Source organism: Oncorhynchus keta, chromosome 15, assembly GCF_023373465.1.
Source record: "Oncorhynchus keta strain PuntledgeMale-10-30-2019 chromosome 15, Oket_V2, whole genome shotgun sequence".
In the NCBI taxonomy this organism is placed as follows: domain Eukaryota; kingdom Metazoa; phylum Chordata; class Actinopteri; order Salmoniformes; family Salmonidae; genus Oncorhynchus; species Oncorhynchus keta.
The window spans coordinates 27,779,464-27,796,323 of record NC_068435.1 but is presented as its reverse complement, the minus strand read 5'-3'; positions in this window follow the sequence as shown (position 1 = coordinate 27,796,323).

The window sequence follows — 16,860 nt, the reverse complement described above, 5'->3', positions numbered from 1 at the left end:
CTCCGGAGGTGGTCAGGGAGATCAGATCACAATGCATCTTTTTTTGTTTGTTTTTTGTCTACACCTGTCCAAAAAAATTGGGCACAATCAGATTGTGGACAAGATCAGAACAAATGATACATGTTAGCACCAGGTATAAATGGGGCCATTGTCTTATTGAATCTGATTTAAGATGGGGGCTAGGTGAAGGATTCATTCTAAATTATAAACTGGGCGGTTCGAGCCCTGAATGCTGATTGTCTGACAGCCGTGGTATATTTAAGGAATAAGGCATGAGGGGGTGTGGTATATGGCCAATATACCACGGCTAAGGGCTGTTCGTGTTGTGTTGTGCATAAGGAGTGCCTGGCTACAGCCCTATTGGCCATATACCACAATTGTTATAATCAACTTGTTACCAACATAATTAGAGCAGTTAAAATAAATATTTTGTCATACCCCTGGTATAAGGCTGTCAGCCAATCAGCATTCAAGGCACGAATCACCAAGTTTATAACAGAAGTTATACCACAGGTATGACAAAAAATATATATATTTTTACTGCTCTAATTATGTTGGTAACCAGTTCATAGTAGCAATAAGGCACTTCGGGGGTTTATGGTATATGGACAATATACCATGGCTAAGAGCTGTATCTAGGGACTCCCCGTTGAGTCGTGCCTAAGAACAGCCCTTAGCCGTGGTATATTGGCTATATACCACCCCCACGCCTTATTGTTTAAATATAGTATAGGGACCTTTCTTTCAAACTGGTGTACTGAACTGAAGAACAAACTAAAGTCAAGACCAATGTTCCCTCCTGAAGGACTGCTGCGCTGAAGAAATACCACGACGCGCAAAGACGAGACTGAATTTCACTGAGTTCGTAATATAATATAATATATAATAATATATAATAAGTTCGTCCCATTAGTTTGCACTATATAGATCAATGTTTTTTTATTTTTCTCTGTTCAACATTATATACATTTACATTTAAGTAATTTAGCAGACGCTCTTATCCAGAGCGACTTACAAATTGGTGCATTCACCTTATGACATCCAGTGGAACAGCCACTTTACAATAGTGCATCTAAATCTTTTAAGGGGGGGGGGGTGAGAAGGATTACTTTATCCTATCCTAGGTATTCCTTAAAGAGGTGGGGTTTCAGGTGTCTCCGGAAGGTGGTGATTGACTCCGCTGTCCTGGCGTCGTGAGTTTGTTCCACCATTGGGGGCCAGAGCAGCGAACAGTTTTGACTGGGCTGAGCGGGAACTGTACTTCCTCAGTGGTAGGGAGGCGAGCAGGCCAGAGGTGGATGAACGCAGTGCCCTTGTTTGGGTGTAGGGCCTGATCAGAGCCTGGAGGTACTGAGGTGCCGTTCCCCTCACAGCTCCGTAGGCAAGCACCATGGTCTTGTAGCGGATGCGAGCTTCAACTGGAAGCCAGTGGAGAGAGCGGAGGAGCGGGGTGACGTGAGAGAACTTGGGAAGGTTGAACACCAGACGGGCTGTGGCGTTCTGGATGAGTTGTAGGGGTTTAATGGCACAGGCAGGGAGCCCAGCCAACAGCGAGTTGCAGTAATCCAGACGGGAGATGACAAGTGCCTGGATTAGGACCTGCGCCGCTTCCTGTGTGAGGCAGGGTCGTACTCTGCGGATGTTGTAGAGCATGAACCTACAGGAACGGGCCACCGCCTTGATGTTAGTTGAGAACGACAGGGTGTTGTCCAGGATCGCACCAAGGTTCTTAGCGCTCTAGGAGGAGGACACAATGGAGTTGTCAACCGTGATGGCGAGATCATGGAACGGGCAGTCCTTCCCCGGGAGGAAGAGCAGCTCCGTCTTGCCGAGGTTCAGCTTGAAGTGGTGATCCATCATCCACACTGATATGTCTGCCAGACATGCAGAGATGCGATTCGCCACCTGGTCATCAGAAGGGGGAAAGGAGAAGATTAATTGTGTGTCGTCTGCATAGCAATGATAGGAGAGACCATGTGAGGTTATGACAGATCCAAGTCACTTGGTGTATAGCGAGAATAGGAGAGGGCCTAGAACAGAGCCCTGGGGGACACCAGTGGTGAGAGCGCGTGGTGAGGAGACAGATTCTCGCCACGCCACCTGGTAGGAGCGACCTGTCAGGTAGGACGCAATCCAAGCGTGGGCCGCGCCGGAGATGCCCAACTCGGAGAGGGTGGAGAGGAGGATCTGATGGTTCACAGTATCGAAGGCAGCCGATAGGTCTAGAAGGATGAGAGCAGAGGAGAGAGAGTTAGCTTTAGCAGTGCGGAGCGCCTCCGTGATACAGAGAAGAGCAGTCTCAGTTGAATGACTAGTCTTGAAACCTGACTGATTTGGATCAAGAAGGTCATTCTGAGAGAGATAGCGGGAGAGCTGGCCAAGGATGGCACGTTCAAGAGTTTTGGAGAGAAAAGAAAGAAGGGATACTGGTCTGTAGTTGTTGACATCGGAGGGATCGAGTGTAGGTTTTTTCAGAAGGGGTGCAACTCTCGCTATCTTGAAGACGGAAGGGACGTAGCCAGCGGTCAGGGATGAGTTGATGAGCGAGGTGAGGTAAGGGAGAAGGTCTCCGGAAATGGTCTGGAGAAGAGAGGAGGGGATAGGGTCAAGCGGGCAGGTTGTTGGGCGGCCGGCCGTCACAAGACGCGAGATTTCATCTGGAGAGAGAGGGGAGAAAGAGGTCAGAGCACAGGGTAGGGCAGTGTGAGCAGAACCAGCGGTGTCGTTTGACTTAGCAAACGAGGATCGGATGTCGTCGACCTTCTTTTCAAAATGGTTGACAAAGTCATATGCAGAGAGGGAGGAGGGGGGGATTCAGGAGGGAGGAGAAGGTGGCAAAGAGCTTCCTAGGGTTAGAGGCAGATGCTTGGAATTTAGAGTGGTAGAAAGTGGCTTTAGCAGCAGAGACAGAGGAGGAAAATGTAGAGAGGAGGGAGTGAAAGGATGCCAGGTCCGCAGGGAGGCGAGTTTTCCTCCATTTCCGCTCGGCTGCCCGGAGCCCTGTTCTGTGAGCTCGCAATGAGTCGTCGAGCCACGGAGCGGGAGGGGAGGACCGAGCCGGCCTGGAGGATAGGGGACATAGAGAGTCAAAGGATGCAGAAAGGGAGGAGAGGAGGGTTGAGGAGGCAGAATCAGGAGATAGGTTGGAGAAGGTTTGAGCAGAGGGAATAGATGATAGGATGGAAGAGGAGAGAGTAGCGGGGGAGAGAGAGCGAAGGTTGGGACGGCGCGATACCATCCGAGTAGGGGCAGTGTGGGAAGTGTTGGATGAGAGCGAGAGGGAAAAGGATACAAGGTAGTGGTCAGAGACTTGTAGGGGAGTTGCAATGAGGTTAGTGGAAGAACAGCATCTAGTAAAGATGAGGTCGAGCGTATTGCCTGCCTTGTGAGTAGGGGGGGAAGGTGAGAGGGTGAGGTCAAAAGAGGAGAGGAGTGGAAAGAAGGAGGCAGAGAGGAATGAGTCAAAGGTAGACGTGGGGAGGTTAAAGTCGCCCAGAACTGTGAGAGGTGAGCCGTCCTCAGGAAAGGAGCTTATCAAAGCATCAAGCTCATTGATGAACTCTCCGAGGGGACCTGGAGGGCGATAAATGATAAGGATGTTAAGCTTGAAAGGGCTGGTAACTGTGACAGCATGAAATTCAAAGGAGGCAATAGACAGATGGGTAAGGGGAGAAAGAGAGAATGACCACTTGGGAGAGATGAGGATCCCGGTGCCACCACCCCGCTGACCAGAAGCTCTTGGGGTGTGCGAGAAGACGTGGGCGGACGAAGAGAGAGCAGTAGGAGTAGCAGTGTTATCTGTGGTGATCCATGTTTCCGTCAGTGCCAAGAAGTCGAGGGACTGGAGGGAGGCATAGGCTGAGATGAACTCTGCCTTGTTGGCCGCAGATCGGCAGTTCCAGAGGCTACCGGAGACCTGGAACTCCACGTGGGTCGTGCGCGCTGGTACCACCAAATTAGGGTGGCCGCGGCCACGCGGTGTGGAGCGTTTGTATGGTCTGTGCAGAGAGGAGAGAACAGGGATAGCCAGACACATAGTTGACAGGCTACAGAAGAGGCTACGCTAATGCAAGGAGATTGGAATGACAAGTGGACTACACGTCTCGAATGTTCAGAAAGTTAAGCTTACGTAGCAAGAATCTTATTGACTAAAATGATTAAAATGATACAGTACTGCTGAAGTAGGCTAGCTGGCAGTGGCTGCGTTGTTGACTTTGTAGGCTAGCTGGCAGTGGCTACATTGTTGACACTACACTAATCAAGTCGTTCCGTTGAGTGTAATAGTTTCTACAGTGCTGCTATTCGGGGGCTAGCTGGCTAGCTAGCAGTGTTGATTACGTTACGTTGCGTTACAAGAACGACAATAGCTGGCTAGCTAACCTAGAAAATCGCTCTAGACTACACAATTATCTTTGATACACAGACAGACATAGCTATGTAGCTAGCTACGATCAAACAAATCAAACCGTTGTGCTGTAATGAAATGAAATGAAAATGTGATACTACCTGTGGAGCGAAGCGGAATGCGACCGGGTTGTTGAGTGCAGAGGTTCTATTCAGTAGACGTTGGCTAGCTAGCAGTGTCTCTTTTCAAAAGCCTGTCTTTTTTGGTTTGTTCCTTGTTTTGTCTTCTATTGAGTCTTGCAGTTTTCTCTTGATTTTTTCGATGTACTTCACTCACACAAAAAACATTTAAAACTCAATATATACAGGAGCTCATTTTTCAGCAGCTGCTCAATTTAGAACTCCGGAACACAAGCCCCTTTTCAATTAAACAAAACAAAACAAAATAAAACAAATCTAACTTTGCAAGATTGGGTCTGTGATTTTGTTGTAGGCAGAGCCAGAGCGCAATGGAGTATAATTATATTGGCCGAGGTAGCCCACGAACTGTCTTTCAATCACCCAGTGCAATGTAGGCCTGTACTGAACACCACATATAGGTTACTGTAGGCTATATCATAGAAATCAAAAGCTATTTCCATGTGAAGATTTTATGAGATTTGCTCCATTGGTTTTGTTGGTAGGTCTACTTTATGCTCAAATAGTCACAACTTCCTATTGGCAACCATCTAAAACTGTAAGGGTACAGCCTTAGTGTTCACTGTAAACATGTGCCAGGAGTTGCACAAAAATCTCACAATGTTCAAGTTTCCGCTTACAAGACCTAACATGTGCTCAGTTCCCCCCAAAATTTGAGGGAGCATTGGTCAAGAGGAACTTTTATGCTGAAGTATGACAAATAATTTTAGACCCAAGCCACCCCCTGTACCCGGACTTTGAACTACTCCCCTCTGGGCACAGGTATTGGGCACCCCTCAGCAGGAAAAACAGAACTAGACAATCATTTGTGCCAGGTGTGATATCCCTCCTAAATAGCTCGGGCTAATGTTCCTACCGACCCAGTAAGGCCAGCAGGCTACTCTCTTTTTATTGGTATGTAACTGTTATGAAAGTTGTATTGTCAATTTGTTTTGTTATTTAAACGCCACTTTAAACGTGTACATGACACTGCAACAAAATATCCCCATGGGGACAATTAAGTCAGTAAAGTAAAGAAACCCACACACACCACAGGAGGCTAGTGGCACCTTAATTGGGGAGGATGGGCTCATAGTAATGGCTGGAACAGAGTGAATGGAATGTTCTTGAACACATCAAACACATGGTTTCCATGTGTTTGAAACCATTCCATTTACTTCATTCCAGCCATTATGAGAAGTCCTCCCATCAGCAGCCTCCTGTGGTACACACACACACATACACACACACACACACACACACACACACACACGAGAGAGAGCAGTTTCTGACTGAATTGCATATTAGGATCATGTCATAACAATTAAGCATTTCACTGTGAGCCAGTGTAGCTATTTTAAGCTACTGCAAGAAGCCCTCGCATGAGGGGCATGTTCTAAGTAGAAACAAAGGAGTTCCCAAAGGACTGCAAACTCTATGAACAAACTAATGTCTTATGCATAAATGCACACAGGTACATGCAGGGAGCAAGTTGATGCGAGAGAGAGTGAAAAATACAGAGCGAGACATAAAGAAGATTGAGAAAAAGAGAGGAGGGAGGAGAGAAGTAAGACTGGCAGGTTATTATTGGGGGAACTCACCAGAAGTACCATAGTCTCTGGATGGAGAGGGCTCGGACACAGCACCGTGTCCCACAACAGTCCTCATACGATCGGCATCTACAATACACACACACACACATACACAGAGGAAAAGGTTATTCCAATCACCAGCATCTAGAATACTGACTAAGAGAAGGCTTTTGTGCAAACAGTATAGTCTTCCAACATCCCTATCAAAACACATTAACAAATGGCAGTTCTCATAAGCACAGTACAATTTACAATACTGCGGGAAAAGTCAGAGAAAAATACCTAGTGGCCCAGTAAAATAGACACGTCAAGCAGATGAAAACTGCTCTGCAGTCTAAGATGAATATTGAGTAAACTATTGAGGGTACACCGAGTTTAGTTCCACGTCCTTTCATTTCAGTTTGTCTTGAGTCCCTGAGCTGAAATTGGATCGCTATCTGAACCCCCTGCAGATCAATTGTCAGCATCTGTATAGAGGAAATCTGATGATGAATTGTTCTCTGTGACTTGACTACTCTGTGTGCGACACACACACACACACACACACACACACACACCCTCGCCCAGATACAAAAAGTTTTCTACGTCAAATATTGGGACTTTTAGGTAGCCATTTATTTATTTATTTTGTATATTTTTTTTGAAAGTTAAAAATTAATCATACTTAGTAAAAATATTATTATAGCATAATATGTTTGATAATGTGTGATGTTTTTTTGATGGGGTGGGGCTGATTGTGTCAGGCAGAGATGTGATTTGGCAGTTCCAGTCTTCCGATCTGCCCTGCACAGAGAGCAGCATTGTCTGATGTTTTTCAAGGGCGTAAAGCAGCTTCAGTTTTAAACATGGAGGAGAGATTATTTATGGAATCATTACAGATTTCAGAGAAATGTTCATCATCCACTGAGCTGCACAGAACGTTAAATCCTCTGGCTAAATAGACAGCAAACCACTTCCATGACAAATCCTCCTCAACATTTAAAATGCTCCCTCTCCTACTGTCAGTATTTTGTACTGTATTTCAACACCAGCCGTACTAGAAGGGTGAGAGCTAATTTACCAGCTTTCAGCATTAAAGTGATACTTCAGGATTTTGGCAATGATACCTTTTATTTACTTCCCCAGATTCAGATTAATTTATAATTCACTGTATCACAATTCCAGTGTGTCAGAAATGTACATACACTTAAGCTGACTGTGCCTTTAAACAGCTTGGAAAATTCCCGAAAATGATATCATGGCTTCAGAAACTCTGGTAGGCTAATTGAAATCATTTGAGTCAATTGGAGGTGAACCTGCGGATGTATTTGAAAGCCTAACTTCAAACTCAGTGCCTCTTTGCTTGACATCATGGGAAAATCAAAATAAATCAGCCAAGACCTCAGGAAAAAAAAGGTAGATCTTCACAAGTCTGGTTCATCCTTGGGAGCAAATTCCAAACAGCTGAAGGTACCATGTTTATCTGTACAAGCAATAGTACGCAAGTTTAAACACCATGGGACCACGCAGCCGTCATAATGCTCAGGAAGGAGACGCGTTCTGTCTCCTAGAGATGAGCGTACTTTGGTGCGAAAAATGCAAATCAAGGAAGAAGCCAATGCTCCAAAACCGCCATAAAAAAATCCAGACTACGGTTTGCAACTGCACATGGGGACTAAGATCGTATTTTTGGAGAAACGTCCTCTGGTCTGATGAAACAAAAATAGAACTGTTTGGCCACAATGACCATCGTTATGTTTGGAGGAAAAAGCGGGATGCTTGCAAGCCGAAGAACACCATCCCAACCGTGAAGCACGGGGGTGGCAGCATCATGTTGTGGGGGTGCTTTGCTGCAGGAGGGACTGGTGCACGTCACAAAATAGATGGCGTCATGAGGTAGGAAAATTATGTGGATATATTGAAGCAACATCTCAAGACATCAGTCAGGCAGTTAAAGCTTGGTCGCAAATGGGTCTTCCAAATGGACAATTCCCCCAAGCACACTTCCAAAGTTGTGCCAAAATAGCTTAAGGACAACAACGTCAAGGTATTGGAGTGTCCATCACAATGCCCTGACCTCAATCCTATAGAAAATTTGTGGGCAGAACTGAAAAAGCGTGTGCGAGCAAGGAGGCCTACAAACCTGACTCAATTACACCAGCTCTGTCAGGAGGAATGGGCCAAAATTCACCCAACTTATTGTGGGAAGCTTGTGGAAGGCTATCCGAAACGTTTGACGTTACACAATTTATAGGCAATGCTACCAAATACTAATTGAGTGTATGTAAACTTCTGACCCACTGGGAATGTGATGAAAGAAATAAAAGCTGAAATAAATCATTCTCTCTACTATTATTCTGACATTTCACATTCTTAAAATAAAGTGGTCATCCTAACTGACCTAAGACAGGGTATTTTTACTTGGATTAAATGTCAGGAATTGTGAAAAACTGAGTTTAAATGTATTTGGCTAAGGTGTATGTAAACTTCCGACTTCAACTGTATACTGTATCTAAGAAAGTAATAATAAGTGTATGTTGTGTAGTAAGCTGTTAGGAGCCCATGTGCCTCACCCTAATCATTTGGTCTATTTTCACCAATTCAGTATTGTAAAGATATTGTTCGTGGTCACACGTGTCAAATTAATAGCTTCTTTAACGCATCAAATAGTGTTATATGATGTGTATCTTTTTTGACACATAAAAGACCCAAATGGCGTTCCATGTGCCTCACCCTAATAATTCTATTTTCACCTCTTAATTTTGCCCACTGTTTTAACTTGGTGGTGCACATGTAGCCTATAACCTGTTTTAGAGAAATGTAATCATTGAGCTTTCCTTGTCTGTTTATTTGGCCCTTTTATTTATCCTACGGTTCTAGCTTGTTGTACAAGGAGTATACTGTAAGAACGGCCCATGTTCTGAATTCTGTCACTGTACATTTCAAAAGTGCTGCTGTTGGGACAGCTTTATGTAGGCCCTAACAGTTTGTGGGCACCGTTCGTCACCGTAATAGTGCAATTAATGTATTGTTTCGTCTTGTGTAATGGCTTTGCTGGCATGCATCCCACATTCCCCCCTCTAAGATGCTAAAATCACCACTGCACTAGTGCAATGACGAAGTTTATAGGTATCTGCTAGCAGATACTCTTAACTTCCTTACATTTACATTTACATTTAAGTCATTTAGCAGACGCTCTTATCCAGAGCGACTTACAAATTGGTGCATTCACCTTATGACATCCAGTAGAACAGTCACTTTACAATAGTGCATCTAAATCTTAAAGGGGGTGAGAAGGATTACTTATCCTATCCTAGGTATTCCTTAAAGAGGTGGGGTTTCAGGTGTCTCCGGAAGGTGGTGATTGACTCCTTCATACTGGTATGGTAGAAAAATGACAAGATTATGTTATAATACTGTTTATGCATCAAAAAAGGTTTGATGAGTACTCTCACCTGTGTCTGTGGGACTGGGGTTGGGCTTGGGCCTTGGCAACTGGGCCTTGGCGCTAGCAATTGATTTATGATGCCTTGGTGATAAAACCGACAGCCTGCATTCCATAGAATGAGTTGGTGTTTGTATACTGTGAGGTACCAGGGAGGAGATGTCTCTGGTGTGGGCGGCTGATAGGAGGAACCTTGTCTTAGGGGCCAAACCCTCTTTTCTATACAATTTGAACAGTCCTCACAGTAAATGCTATCTGGCTGGGGGATACTCTTTCTCACATACAAATCCTAACCTTTGTGATTCATACAAACTTTTCCAGACATCTGTTGTTTGTCACGTATTCAGGCGTATGTGTCTTAACTATGAAATAGTGTGGCTCGGTTCTGCTCGTTGAGTTCTCCCATCACATTTCAGAGTGTGGAAGCCACCCGCTTCATTGCAATAATGAATCGATATTAAATAAAGATGACAAGAAATTACAAAGTCTCGCTCCTTTGAATTAGAAATATTCCACGGCAGTGGACACAGAGACATAAAAATTGTATCCACTAGTTCTTCTGACTCTGGGGAAGTAGATAAAGGACATCATTGTCAAAATCCCGAAGTATAACCAGAGACTCTCGGTTCGCGCCCAGGCTCTGTCGCAGCCGGCCGCAACTGGGATGTCCGTGGGGCGATGCACAATTGGCCTAGCGTGGTCCGGGTTAGGCCGGTAGGGATATCCTTGTCTCATCGCGCACCAGCAACTCCTCTGGCGGGCCGGGCGCAGTGCACGCTAACCAAGGTCGCCAGGTGCACGGTGTTTCCTCAGACATATTGGTGCGGCTGTCTTCCTGGTTGGATGCGCGCTGTGTTAAGAAGCAGTGTGGCTTGGTTGGGTTGTGTTTCGGAGGACGCATGACTTTCGACCTTCGTCTCTCCCGAGCCCGTACGGGAGTTGTAGCGATGAGACAAGATAGTAACTACTAATAATTGGATACCACGAAATTGGGGAGAAAAATAAAAATTCGGAAGTATCCTTTGAAGGCCATCCATTACACAAGTCATTAGCAGCACATCGCTAGGGGCCCGATTTCGATTGAGGAAAGTATGCCTTTCTTACGCACTTTTCAGTAAATGGTATTCAGACTTACCTTATTAAGGTGTGTAACAGGCTTTGCAGGCGTGGTTCCCTTACGCGCTGAATAAATTTAATTTAACTGCTGAAAACTCTCCCACTTGCTGGCAACAGATTTTTTCACGCCGTTTTCATTCAACAGGGTTTTCAGTACATTTATGTTAAGCCATCCCTTTAAATACGGTGTACATTCATTTTGTTGACAGACTAGAATGCATTAAGAGAATAGGTTCAGAAAATAGGGTTCGATGAAAGAAAGCCATCTAAATAAATACATATTCGTCTCCGTATCGACACCAACTGGTAGATTTAAAAATATTCAGGTCTTGTAGATTATTTATGCAAATTTGAGGGTTAGGAAAGTATGTATGAATCATAAAAAAATGCTGGGTTGGAGAGACTTTAGCAATATATTGATGAATAAACAATACAGTGGTTTGAGTCATTCTGAAAATTGCCACATTCAGTTCTTTAACCCTTGGTAATGTTGGAAGATTAGTGCATATAGAATTAAAATAGGGACAATAGTGTACAATAGTAGGCTATACTCACCTCTATTGTCTATGCTAACCATGGAACTGTGTGATGACACAGCTAAGTATTGCGCCATGCTTTGGGTTCAAACTGTACAGCTTGGTCTGCACTCTGCTCCATAACAATTGAATTAGCCTACATGCAGTGGCGATTTTAGCATGTTTTTATTTATGTAATTTTATTTTACCAGGTAGGCTAGTTGAGAACAAGTTCTCATTTGCAACTGCGAACTGGCCAAGATAAAGCAAAGCAGTTCGACGCATACAACAACACAGAGTTACACATGGAATAAACAAACATACAATCAATAATACAGTACAAACATCTATATACAGCATATGCAAATGAGGTAGGATAAGGGAGGTAAGGCAATAAATAGGCCATGGTGGCTAAGTAATTACAATATAGCAATTAAACACTGGAAGGGTAGAATGTGCAGAAGATGTACAGTGGGGCAAAAAAGTATTTAGTCAGCCACCAACTGTGCAAATTCTCCCACTTAAAAAGATGAGAGAGGCCTGTCATTTTCACCATAGGTACACTTCAACTATGACAGACAAAATGAGAAAAAAAATCCAGAAAATCACATTGTAGGATTTTTTATTAATTTATTTGCAAATTATGGTGGAAAATTTGTATTTGGTCGCCTACAAACAAGCAAGATTTCTGGCTCTCACAGACCTGTAACTTCTTCTTTAAGAGGCTCCTTTGTCCTCCACTCGTTACCTGTATTAATGTCACCTGTTTGAACTTGTTATCAGTACAAAAGACACCTGCCCACAACTTCAAACGGTCACACTCCAAACTCCACTATGGCCAAGACCAAAGAGCTGTCAAAGGACACCAGAAACAAAATTGTAGACCTGCACCAGGCTGGGAAGACTGAATCTGCAATAGGTAAGCAGCTTGGTTTGAAGAAATCAACTGTGGGAGCAATTATTAGGAAATGGAAGACATACAAGACCACTGACCTGGGGCTCCACGCAAGATGAGCCCCAGAGCAAAAATCCCAGAACCACACGGGGGGACCTAGTGAATGACCTGCAGAGAGCTGGGACCAAAGTAACAAAGCCTACCATCAGTAACACACTACGCCGCCAGGGACTCAAATTCTGCAGTGCCAGACGTGTCCCCCTGCTTAAAGCCAGTACATGTCCAGGCCCGTCTGAAGTTTGCTAGAGAGCATCTGGATGATCCAGAAGAAGATTGGGAGAAGGTCATATGGTCAGATGAAACCAAAATATTACTTTTTGGTAAAAACTCAACTCGTCGTGTTTGGAGGAAAAAGAATGCTGAATTGCATCCAAAGAATACCATACCTACTGTGAAGCATGGGGGTGGAAACATCATGCTTTGGGGCTGTTTTTCTGCAAAGGGACCGGGACGACTGATCCGTGTAAAGGAAAGAATGAATGGGGCCATGTATCGTGAGATTTTGAGTGAAAACCTCCTTCCATCAGCAAGGGCATTGAACATGAAACGTGGCTGGGTCTTTTAACATGACAATGATCCCAAACACACCACCCAGGCAACGGAGTGGCTTCGTAAGAAGCATTTCAAGGTCCTGGAGAGGCCTAGCCAGTCTCCAGATCTCAACCCCATAGAAAATCTTTGAAGGGAGTTGAAAGTCCGTGTTGCCCAGCAACAGCCCTAAAACATCACTGCTCGAGAGGAGATCTGCATGGAGGAATGGGCCAAAATACCAGCAACAGTGTGTTAAAACCTTGTGAAGACTTACAGAAAACGTTTGACCTCTGTCATTGCCAACAAAGGGTATAAGAAAGTATTGAGATACACTTTTGTTATTGACCAAAAATACTTATTTTCCACCATAATTTGCAAATAAATTCATAAAAAATCCTATAATGTGATTTTCTGGATTTTTTTTCTCATTTTGTCTGTCATAGTTGAAGTGTACCTATGATGAAAAATTACATCTTTTTAAGTGGGAGAACTTGCACAATTGGTGGCTGACTAAATACTTTTTTGCTCCACTGTATGTGCAAGTAGAGATACTGGGGTGCAAAGGAGCAAGATAAATAAATACAGTATGGGGATGAGGTAGATTGAATGGGCTAATTTACAGATGAGCTATGTGCAGGTGCAGAGATCTGTGAGCTGCTCTGACAGCTGGTGTTTAAAGCTAGTGAGGGAGGTAAGAGTCTCCAGCTTTAGTGATTTTTGCAGTTCGTTCCAGTCATTGGCAGCAGAGAACTGGAAGGTGAGGCGGCCAAATGAAGAATTGGCTTTGGGGGTGACCAGTGAGATATACCTGCTGGAGCACGTGGGGCAAAAAAAAAAATTCAAATGTGGGATACATGCCAGCAAAGCCACTACACAACAGAACACTAAACTATACATTAATTGCACTATAATGGTGACAAATGGTACCCACAAACTGTTAGGGCCTACATAAAGCTGTCCCAACAGCAGAGTCCCAACATCTTACCACTGCTACACCTGGCTATTAGCGGAGCCTTATCTGGCAGGACTACAGTTCATTCAGCCTCATTTACTGCCTTTTAAAAAAACATAGCTGACATGGCTGACTTGCTTAAACAAATGTGGTTTCTACTGACAAATGAGATGTACAAACTATTGCATAACGGGACGACAAGAAGATAAGAGGCCATTCGTAATTTCGATGAAGACATTAATGAGCGAGCTAGGACGGACGTAGTCTATTTAACTATTTGTTCAACACTTTTGAAATGCACAGCAACATAATTCAGAACATGGGCTGTTCTTACAGTGTTCTCCCTGTACACCAAGTCAGAACCATAGGATAAATAAAAGGGGCATATACTGTAATACAATCAAATCAAATCAAATGTTATTTGTCACATACACATGGTTAGCAGATGTTAATGCGAGTGTAGCGAAATGCTTGTGCTTCTAGTTCCGACAATGCAGTAATAACCAACAAGTAATCTAACTAACAATTCCAAAACTACTGTCTTATACACAGTGTAAGGGGATAAAGAATATGTACATAAGGATATATGAATGAGTGATGGTACAGGGCAGCATAGGCAAGATACAGTAGATGGTATCGAGCACAGTATATACATATGAGATGACTATGTAAACAAAGTGGCATAGTTATGTATTACATAAGGATGCAGTCGATGATATAGAGTACAGTATATATGTATGCATATGAGATGAATAATGTAGGGTAAGTAACATTATATAAGGTAGCATTGTTTAAAGTGGCTAGTGATATATTTACATCATTTCCCATCAATTCCCATTATTAAAGTGGCTGGAGTTGAGTCAGTGTCAATGTCAGTGTGTTGGCAGCAGCCACTCAATGTTAGTGGTGGCTGTTTAACAGTCTGATGGCCTTGAGATAGAAGTTGTTTTTCAGTCTCTCGGTCCCAGCTTTGATGCACCTGTACTGACCTCGCCTTCTGGATGATAACGGGGTGAACAGGCAGTGGCTCGGGTGGTTGATGTCCTTGATGATCTTTATGGCCTTCCTGTAACATTGGGTGGTGTAGGTGTCCTGGAGGGCAGGTAGTTTGCCCCCGGTGATGCGTTGTGCAGACCTCACTACCCTCTGGAGAGCCTTACGGTTGAGGGCGGAGCAGTTGCCGTACCAGGCGGTGATACAGCCCGCCAGGATGCTCTCGATTGTGCATCTGTAGAAGTTTGTGCGTGCTTTTGGTGACAAGCCAAATTTCTTCAGCCTCCTGAGGTTGAAGATGCGCTGCTGCGCCTTCTTCACGATGCTGTCTGTGTGAGTGGACCAATTCAGTTTGTCTGTGATGTGTATGCCGAGTAACTTAAAACTTGCTACCCTCTCTACTACTGTTCCATTGATGTGGATAGGGGGGTGTTCCCTCTGCTGTTTCCTGAAGTCCACAATCATCTCCTTAGTTTTGTTGACGTTGAGTGTGAGGTTATTTTCCTGACACCACACTCCGAGGGGCCTCACCTCCTCCCTGTAGGCCGTCTCGTCGTTGTTGGTAATCAAGCCTACCACTGTTGTGTCGTCCGCAAACTTGATGATTGAGTTGGAGGCGTGCGTGGCCACGCAGTCGTGGGTGAACAGGGAGTACAGGAGAGAGCTCAGAACGCACCCTTGTGGGGCCCCCGTGTTGAGTATCAGCGGGGAGGAGATGTTGTTGCCTACCCTCACCACCTGGGGGCCCCCACGTCAGGAAGTCCAGTACCCAGTTGCACAGGGCGGGGTCGAGACCCAGGATCTCGAGCTTGATGACGAGCTTGGAGGGTACTATGGTGTTGAATGCCGAGCTGTAGTCGATGAACAGCATTCTCACATAGGTATTCCTCTTGTCCAGATGGGTTAGGGCAGTGTGCAGTGTGGTTGAGATTGCATCGTCTGTGGACCTATTTGGGCGGTAAGCAAATTGGAGTGGGTCTAGGGTGTCAGGTAGGGTGGAGGTGATATGGTCCTTGACTAGTCTCTCAAAGCACTTCATGATGACGGAAGTGAGTGCTACGGGGCGGTAGTCGTTTAGCTCAGTTACCGTAGCTTTCTTGGGAACAGGAACAATGGTGGCCCTCTTGAAGCATGTGGGAACAACAGACTGGTATAGGGATTGATTGAATATGTCTGTAAACACACAGGCCAGCTGGTCTGCGCATGCTTTGAGGGCGCGGCTGGGGATGCCGTCTGGGCCTGCAATACGAAACATATCCCAGTCCACGTGATGGAAGCAGTCTTGGAGTGTGGAGTCAGCTTGGTCGGACCAGCGTTGGACAGACCTCAGCGTGGGAGCCTCTTGTTTTAGTTTCTGTCTGTAGGCAGGGATCAACAAAATGGAGTCGTGGTCAGCTTTTCCGAAAGGGGGGCGGGGTAGGGCCTTATATGCGTCGCGGAAGTTAGAGTAACAATGATCCAAGGTTTTACCACCCCTGGTTTTGAGTTCCGGCGCCAACAGAGATGGCCGCCTCGCTTCGCGTTCCTAGGAAACTATGCAGTTTTTTTTTTTTTTACGTGTTATTTCTTACATTAGTACATTAGTACCCCAGGTCATCTTAGGTGTCATTACATACAGTCGAGAAGAACTACTGAATATAAGATCAGCGTCAACTCACCATCAGTACGACCAAGAATATGTTTTTTGTGACGCGGATCCTGTGTTCTGCCTTAAAAACAGGACAACGGAATGGATGAAAGCTCTTACAATATTCGATGATTACATTTCTCAAAAACAGGTTATAGGCTACATGTGCACCACCAAGTCATAACAGTAGGAGAAATTAAGAGGTGAAAATATACCAAATTATTAGGGTGAGGCACATTGGCTAATTACAGCTTACTACACAACATACACTTAGTATTACTTTCTTTGCTACAGTGTGCATATCTCCCTGGCATATTACATCATTTATGGACCCTCACCTTGTTGTGCTGTGCTCACTTGAACAGGAAGGTGTCGCGGCGGTCCTTCGTGGGCAAATTTTGTCATCAAACTTTGTCATCACAGTCTGGCATTCTCTGGATTTATGGTGCTTTCAAGACAACTGGGAACTCGGGAAAAAAAAGTTGAATCATGATGATGTCAGTGATCTTCAGGTTGTAGCTCTAAAAAGAAGTCTGAATTCCAAATTTACAATTGAGAGTTCAAAAAGTATTTTCCCAGTCGTAGCTAATTTCCCGAGTTCTCAGTTGTCTTGAACTCACTAAAGTCCGATTTT